Source organism: Delphinus delphis, chromosome 17 (assembly GCF_949987515.2).
Source record: "Delphinus delphis chromosome 17, mDelDel1.2, whole genome shotgun sequence".
In the NCBI taxonomy this organism is placed as follows: Eukaryota; Metazoa; Chordata; class Mammalia; order Artiodactyla; family Delphinidae; genus Delphinus; species Delphinus delphis.
Window position 1 is genome coordinate 5,840,000 of NC_082699.1, and position 8,975 is coordinate 5,848,974.

An 8,975-nucleotide genomic window follows, 5' to 3' on the forward strand; every position below is an offset into this window, starting at 1 on the left:
CAAGGTGTCAGCCTCCCTGTTTGGAGGGAGGCTCAGAGACGGATCTGTTTCCAGGCTCACTCAGATGTTGGCCGAAGGCCGTTTTTTGCAGCTGTAGCACTGACGTCTGTCAGCTTCTGGAAGCCTCTACACTCCTTAGCTCACGGCCCCCTTCCTCCATCTGAAAGCCAGCAAGTGTCCCTCTCTCACTTGGAATCTCTCTGACCTCCCCCTGGACATCCTCATTCTGACCCTTTGCTTTCCTTTTTGTCATTTAAGGTCTCATGGGATTACACTGGGCCCAAACCCGTCATCCGGGATAATCTCCCTATTTTAAGATTAACTGATAAATTACCTTAACTCCATCTGAAAAGTCCCTTCACAGCAGTATCTAAATTAGCATTTGACTGAATAACTGGAGGACAGGAGTCCTGGGGGCATCTTTAGAATTCTGCCAGCCACACCCTGTTGACCCTCAAAGTGTAAACATGAAAATGTTTCCTTGACCACAAGTTAAGAATGCTCATGTGTTTTCATTTTTTTTTTTAATAAATTTATTTATTTATTTATTTTTGGCTGCATTGGGTCTTCATTGCTGTGCGCAGGCTTTCTCTAGTTGCCGTGAGTGGGGGCTGCTCTTCGTTTTGGTGCGCAGGCTTCTCATTGCGGTGGCTTCTCTTGTTGCGGCGCACGGGCTCTAGGCATGTGGGCTCAGTAGTTGTGACTCGCAGGCTCTAGAGCGCAGGCTCAGTAGTTGTGGCGCACAGACTCAGTTGCTCCGCGGCACGTGGGATCTTCCCGGACCAGGGCTCGAACCCGTGTCTCCTACATTGGCAGGTGGTTTCATAACCACTGCGCCCCCAGGGAATTCCCGTGTTTTCATTTTTTTACTCCACATATTTTCCAACTTACTAGCTATGGTACCTGTTAACAACAAATACACTGAAACTAGGAATTTAGTTAGAATTCTAATAAAAAGACGTTTTTACCAGTGGGTGGATTACTTTCTATAACATCCCTTTATGATGTGTAAATATACCAATTGAATTGAACGATATGAAATATATGAACATGTGTATTAATATCCGGGATTTTTTACTATCAATAAAACTCTCTATAAAAATAATTTCAACGTGGTGATTACATTTTGCTTCAGGTTTTACGTGCAGCACAGTGATGCTTACAGGGAAGATCTTGGCAAGTTGATGGCACATAGCCTCTAGGTGTTGTATGCCTAGAACATTCCAGAAAGACAGTGTCGATCTTTCTCAAAAATCTCCCCAGTTACCCTACTGCATCAGCCTCTCAGTGTTCACGTTTCCTCTCCTCTGACATTTCCACTGCGGCAACCGAAGGCCATTTCCTCTTGGCCTGTCAACAGTGAAAATTGAAAACAGCTGCTCCCCAATCCTTTGGATAATAGGTTCTCTGTGTACATCGGGTTACCAAGTCTTTAAGGTCACCTCCAATACCTGAAGAGGTCACAGAGGTGGAGAGTTTTGAAGTTGAAAGTGGTCTTTGTAATCATGTAATCCAATTTCCACCCAAGGCCGGGGTCCCATCTGTAACTTCCATCCCCCAGCCATCCTCTGGCCTCTGCACAAACACTTCCAGAACAGGAAATTCGCGATCCCTAAAGCAACATATTTCTCGTTTAGATGACTTGAATTGTTAGAAACGTTATTCTTTTTTTTTTTATGACTATACTATTTTATTATCGCTTAAATTTCACCAAGAATGAACTCAAGTACATGGTAGCCATATGTTCAGATTTTTGAAATAAAGATAAAATGGAAAAACAGCTTTAAGGGTGCAATGTACTTAACACTGCATAATATATTCAACTAGACAATCTAGGGGGTGGCATAACTATACACTTAGGAGCACTTAGGAGCACAGAAAATATAGGGATAAGCCGTGGAATTGGAGGGAAAACCATTCGGGACTGAACAGAGGTCCCTGGTTGCTGACAGAATGTCCCCTTGACTTCAGACTTGAGACAAACCTAGGGAGTCTGTCAGCATACAAAAACCACTGATTTCAGAACAGTAATAGGACAGATTGGCCACAGCCAATTCAGACTGCGGGGTCCAGTATGAAGCGAGCAGGGTTGGCTGGAGGTTGGAAATGTTGTAGCTGGAGCCCAGCGTAGGTAGACGAGCAGCCATCTTCTAAAAATCGCTGATTTATACACAAGTTCCTAAGATGCTTTTCCCAAAGAGAATAGAAACGTTATTCTTATATTTAACTGGAATCTGACTGTCATTTCTACAGAAACTTATGAGAATGCATTCATGCATTTTCTTTTACACAGTAGTTCACCTATATGAAGAGGTCTCCTGTTCCCTTACGTGGTTTATTTAAACTTTATCACTTCTTCATGTGAAATGGTTTACATTCATCTTATCCATTTTATTAATTTCTGTATGCTCTTTATTTTGTGAATGCCCCTCTTTTAAAAACGTATCCAAATAATGAAATAAGTGACCCACAGTTACAGTCAAAAATATGATTGACATTTAAAAAACAGAATACTCAGTAGCATAAGGAAGGCTCAAAAGAAGATAGTATATTTCCATTCCTATAAATTCAAAATCTATCTTGTTTACAGTTGCATATATAGATAATATTATTATAAAGAAAAGCCAGTTAACAATTATTATAAAAGTCACTATAGTGCTTAATTCTTGAGACAGAATGAGGTGTGAATAGGGAAGCCCATGGGGTTGGGTTTAGGGAATGTTTTACAGTATCAGCAGTGTTTTTGTTTGTTTGTTTGCTTGTTTGTTTTGATTTTGGCCATGTGGTGCAGTTTGTGGGACCTTAGGTCCCCAACCAGGGGTCAAACCTGTGCCCCCAGCAGTGGAATTGGGGAGTCCCTAACCACTGGACAGCCAGGGAATTCCTCTCAACAGTGCTTTATTTCCTGACTCTAGTGGTGATTTCATGATATTCACCTTACAGTTTCATTAATTGTGCATATACTTTTTTTTTTAGATTCCATATATATGTGTTAGCATGCAGTATTTGTTTTTCTCTTTCTGACTTACTTCACTCTGTATGACAGTCTCTAGGTCCATCCACTTCACTACAAATAACTCAGTTTCGTTCCTTTTTATGGCTGAGTAATATTCCATTATATATATGTGCCACATCTTCTTTATCCATTCATCTGTTGATGGACACTTAGGTTGCTTCCGTGTCCTGGCTATTGTAAATAGAGCTGCAATGAACATTTTGGTACATGACTCTTTTTGAATTATGGTTTTCTCAGGGTATATGCCCAATAGTGGGATTGCTGGGTCATATGATAGTTCTATTTTTAGCTTTTTAAGGAACCTCCTTACTGTTCTCCATAGTGGCTGTATCAATTCACATTCCCACCAACAGTGCAAGAGTGTTCCCTTTTCTCCACACCCTCTCCAGCATTTATTGTTTCTAGATTTTTTGATGATGGCCCTTCTGACCAGTGTGAGATGATACCTCATGGTAGTTTTGATTTGCATTTCTCTAATGATTAATGATGTTGAGCATTCTTTCATGTGTTTGTTAGCAATCTGTATATCTTCTTTGGAGAAATGTCTGTTTAGGTCTTCTGCCCATTTTTCGATTGGGTTGTTTGTTTTTTTGATATTGAGCTGCATGAGTTGCTTGTATGTTTTGGAGATTAATCCTTTGTCAGTTGCTTCATTTGCAAATATTTTCTCCCATTCCGAGGTCAGAAGAACCTAAGGGCAAGATGGGAATAAAGATACAGACCTACTAGAGAATGGACTTGAGGATACGGGGAGGGGGAAGGGTAAGCTGGGACAAAGTGAGAGAGTTGCATGGACATATATACACTACCAAACGTAAAACAGATAGCTAGTGGGAAGCAGCTGCATAGCACAGGGAGATCAGCTCGGTGCTTTGTGACCACCTAGATGGGTGGGCTAGGGAGGGTGGGAGGGAGGGAGATGCAAGAGGGAGGAGATATGGGTACATATGTATATGTATAACTGATTAACTTTGTTATAAAGCAGAAACTGACACACCATTGTAAAGCAATTATACTCTAATAAAGATGTTAAAAAAGAGAAAAAAGTTGTGCATGTACGGTGTATGTATTTTTCTGAATGTATATTTCACGTCTGTGCCCAGTTAGTTATTAGCATTTTTCTCTAAAAATGTGGGTGCATATATTTTGACTGAACAATTCACTTTCTAGAAAATTGTCCCAAGCAAATCATTAAGAATATGCACAAAATCTAGCTCAGTGTATGTTTAATGCAGTAATGATTATAATAGGCAAAAAAAAAAAAAAGGCCCAGAGTAAATTAAATACCCAAAGTTAGATTGAGTTATTTATGATATATGTATGTATATATATTATATATAATGTATATATAGTATATGTTATATTATATTATATATGTATATATATTATGTATATATATTATATATGTATATATATTATATATGTATATATATGTATTTATGATATATGTATGTATATCAATACATATGTATGTATGAAATAAGTGACCCACAGTTACAGTCAAAAATATGATTGACATTTAAAAAACAGAATACTCAGTAGCATAAGGAAGGCTCAAAAGAAGATAGTATATTTCCATTCCTATAAATTCAAAATCTATCTTGTTTACAGTTGCATATATAGATAATATTATTATAAAGAAAAGCCAGTTAACAATTATTATAAAAGTCACTATAGTGCTTCTACATATACATATGTAAAACATATGTATGTATTGATAGAAATATCAATACATATCAATCAAATATCAATACATACGTATGTATTGATAGAAAAACAGTTACGATTTTTTTTTGCTAAATATAAAAAAATAAGATAAAAACCTGTATAATTACATTTTTAGAAAATCTGAAAAGGACTTCAATGAAATATTAAGATCATCTCTCAGAGGTTTAATATGGTTTATTTTTATTTTCTTCCTCTTTTCCATCTCTGCTTTTAGATTATTCTGTAATGATGTGTGCACAGTACAATTTTGTAATACAAGTATTATTAAAAATAAAAATATAATGGACCTCGTGGACATAATACTCTAAATGTGGTGTGGATCCTGGTGACTTGCCTCCTACATAGAGCCCATGTGCAGCCAGTTTTGCACAGCGTTTGTAGAAGCAGCTATAGGACACTGTGTGAGAAAAGAAATGGGAATAGTCAAGTGAAATACAAGATCAGCTGAATTCAAACCACACCTTTTTAAATTTAGGTTTTTAAAATCAAAGTTATTTAACAGCATAAAGAGTCAAGTAGTCTTGTCAAAGCCTTGGTAGGAGAAAAGCAAGCACAAGGCTCCTCTCTTCCCCTCTTTTCCACTTCCCAGATGCAACAATTTCAAACCGTTCTGCTGATTCTTGTAGTGCCTGCCTCCCTATTCTAAACAACAGATGGATATGTCTCCATCTTGTAGCTTGAAGCATTATCTATTGATTTCCCACTACAGGAGGTAAAGATTTATCTCTTTTCACTATTACACACATGCACATTCCTGTCCTCCCAACTTCACAAGATCACAATTTAGCTTATAAATATTTAGTGTTTACATCATCATGACAAGATGCAACACAGCTGAGTCATGTAGTAGTCATCACTGAAAACCTTTTTGTTTGCCTTGGCGTTAGTAATTGTTTCCGTTTATTTGCTTCGTTTTCAATGTTCTTATCTTCCTCAGTTGTACAAACCCCAAACTCATCCCCAGTTGTATAAACCTCCTCTCAGTTCATTCAATACATTCTCTATTGATCAGGTTAACAATTTTTTTTTTAAGAAATCTTTCCCAGAGCTCCTGACTGTCTCTCATAGACCTGGATGCTCACGCCGACCTCTTTTGTCATCCTGGGTATTCCTTTCCCTTCTCTTGTGTTGACCTGTGTCCTGGATCCTGTGACATCCTCCTTCTTGAAATGTTTCCTCCCATATTTTGGTGGAACACATTCCTTTGTAGCTTCCTAAACAGAGCTGCATGGAAAGTCATTTCTTTTGCTATTTCAAATGTCCCAAAAGTCTTTATTCTACCTTTTCACTTAATTGATGATTTCTGTAAGTACAGAACTCTAAGCTGGAACCGTTTTCTCTCAGAATTTGGGAAGCATTTCTCCCTGTCTTCCAGTTTCCAGTGTTGCAAAGTCTGATGCCAGTTAGATTCTTGAATTTTTACAGGTAATCTTGAGTTCTTCAGTTTTGGAACTGTCTTGAATTCTTTCTTTAATAATTTTTTCACCTCCATTTTCATACTTCTTTCCTCCTGAGTCCTCTCTTATCCAGATGTTGAAACTTCTGGAAGAGCCTTAATTTTCTTGTCTTTTTTATCCATTTTCCATACTTTGTCTTTTCCTCTGCTTTCTGAGAGCTTTGTTCGAATTTATCTCCCAATCATTCTATTGAGCTTTCCATTTCTGCTATTACATTTTTAATTTCTAAGAGCACTTATTTTGATCTGTGAATGCTCTTTTTTGTTTTTTTTTGATAGTACCCTATTCTTAGCTCATCAATGAAATAGCTTCCCTTATCTCTCTGATAATAGTTTCTTTTTTATTATTATGATTATCTTCCTTTTGTATTGTCTCTGTTTCTTCCAAATTGCTTTTCTTTCTACCCCCTTGTTTTGATCTCTTATTTTCTGTGATTCTTGGCTGGATACCAAAAAGCTGATGAGAAACTCTACAAAAGAGAAAAGGACTTGTCAATTATGGGTGTCACTGTAGGGTCATCTGGCTGAACCAATTAGCTGGAGAATCTCCAATGTTCATACCTTTAGATCTTCCTTCCTGGAGTTACTTGGCTTGACAGAGAGGAATTTTCTAATCTCTGCCTGAAACCAAGCAGGACCCTGTGGGGCTCCTGGGTACGGAAGACTTTCCGTGTTCCCCATTTCTTGTATGTAGAGAACAGACTCCAGGCTCCATGACCTCCCCTGAATCCCAAAGGGCAGATTTGAACAGCCTCTAATCAGGGAAGGGAGGGGATACAGAGACTAGGGAGGAACAGCAGAAAACAATAGTGCAGCCTTAGGGCAGAGACCTGGATTCCCCTCAAGGGATACACATAACAATATCTTTGAGCTCTTTACAGAACTAAAATCCCCAACAATGGAAGATGTCAGCATTCTTCATTCCAGAGAAGATCACCTGAGGCCAGATTAAAAGAGCACAGGCCCTGCACACACCCTAATCTTATCAGCAACCCCATCCTTGAACCCCTGCTATAAAACTCCTCACCAAATTCTCCTGGGCTGGGAAGCACAGTTTTTGAGGGCAAGAGCTCGAGTTCGCTGCGTCCCTCTTTGCCTGGCGGAGCAATAAAGCTATTCTTTTCTACTTCACCCAAAACTCTGTCCCCGAGATTCAATTCGGCACCCGTGCACAGAGTCTGAGTTTTCAGCATCACGCCTAGAGTGAAGAGGCCAGCATCCTAGGTCTAGCGGGGGGAAGAAGACTTGGTGGTAAGGGGGTCTCAGTGTCGATATGTGCATGCTGTCACATAATCCACCCGTTTTCAGTAGAGAACACCAGCTTTCAACTCTCCCAGGAGTCCTCCAGTTCAGCCAGACCCACCCCAGATACTAACATCCAGTCTTTCCCAAAACAGGAGGGGAAACTGGGAGTACCAATTTCTTAAAAACACTTTCATGGAGTCTTTCAGTTTCTAGCTCCCCTCTCAGCCATCTTCCAGGGGTACTTGGTGCTGTCAACCCTCAGCTCTGGGGATTTTGTCCAACATAAATCAGGTGCTTCCCAGCTTTCCCGCAGCCAACAGAGATTCAGCTTTCTTAAGTCTGCTAGACCAGTAACGATTCATCCATCTGCTTTCTAGCTTCCAGCTATCTTCTCTCCCTTTTCTTTGCCCTGGACAGTATACATATATTTTTTTTAATAATCCAGTTTATTAGGGATTTGGCAATGTGCATGGATAAACACGTGTGTCTAATTCGCCATCTTAATTGGAAACTACCCATATGCTTTGTCATATGAACTTCTCTCATTACAAGTTTTTCCGTATTTTATATGTTCCAATCTACTCCCTGAAAAAAAAAAAAAGTAGGCATGTATACTTTCAAATTTTAGCCTTGTGTTTTTTTGCTCGTTTTTCACCATTTAAAGGTAATTTGGAAACTCAATCGTGTGGTAGAAATGACAATAACAATAAAGAGAGCTACTATTTTATGTGTATACAGCACTCTACTAGATGAAAGTAATATGTATCCCTCATAAATGTGTGTTATCTGCACATCTGAAAGCTACGTTCTTTGTCTTCATTTAAGTCATGGGCTGGGAGACTACAGCCATGGCCCCAACCTGGCCTGCTGCCTGTTTTTGTAAATAGTTTCATGGGAGCTCATTTGTCTACAGATTGTTTATGGCAGGGTTGAACACTTGCAACAGACAGCATATGATTTGTAAAGCCTAAAATACTTACTCTTTGGCCCTTTAAGATGAAGTTGGCCAACCCCTGCTTTGAGTTATTGATAAACCATATTAAATATGACAAGACTGGATCTAATCCCATTAAGTGAGGCACTAACCTCCGTGTCGGCGGACATTGATTAATTAACCAGGACAGCTAGACGACGAGCAGTAAGCCTACTTAACTGCATGGTTTTTAGATTATACATATCAATTATATAAGGTAAACACTTAAAATTTAATGCTGACCTTAAACTGAATGTATAGTCTTATAAGAAATCCCCTTTCTCCTTGCATTTAAGTAGTGATAACATTCAAACACAAAAGAATCACTGTAGAAACATATTTGGGTACAGGTTTCCCTAACCCTGTGCATGGGATTCTAAGGAACGTGGAATTCTAAGGGATTCTCGGAACTCTCAAAATGGGTTCTAAGGAACATTAGACCTGTGGAAGAAAAAAAGGATTAATGCTACAAGTTTGTCAAATACCGTTTACTAAGTTCTCCCTCTTGGAGACTACCAATATGTTAGCACATGAAAGATTTTGAAAATTCCTGCGGT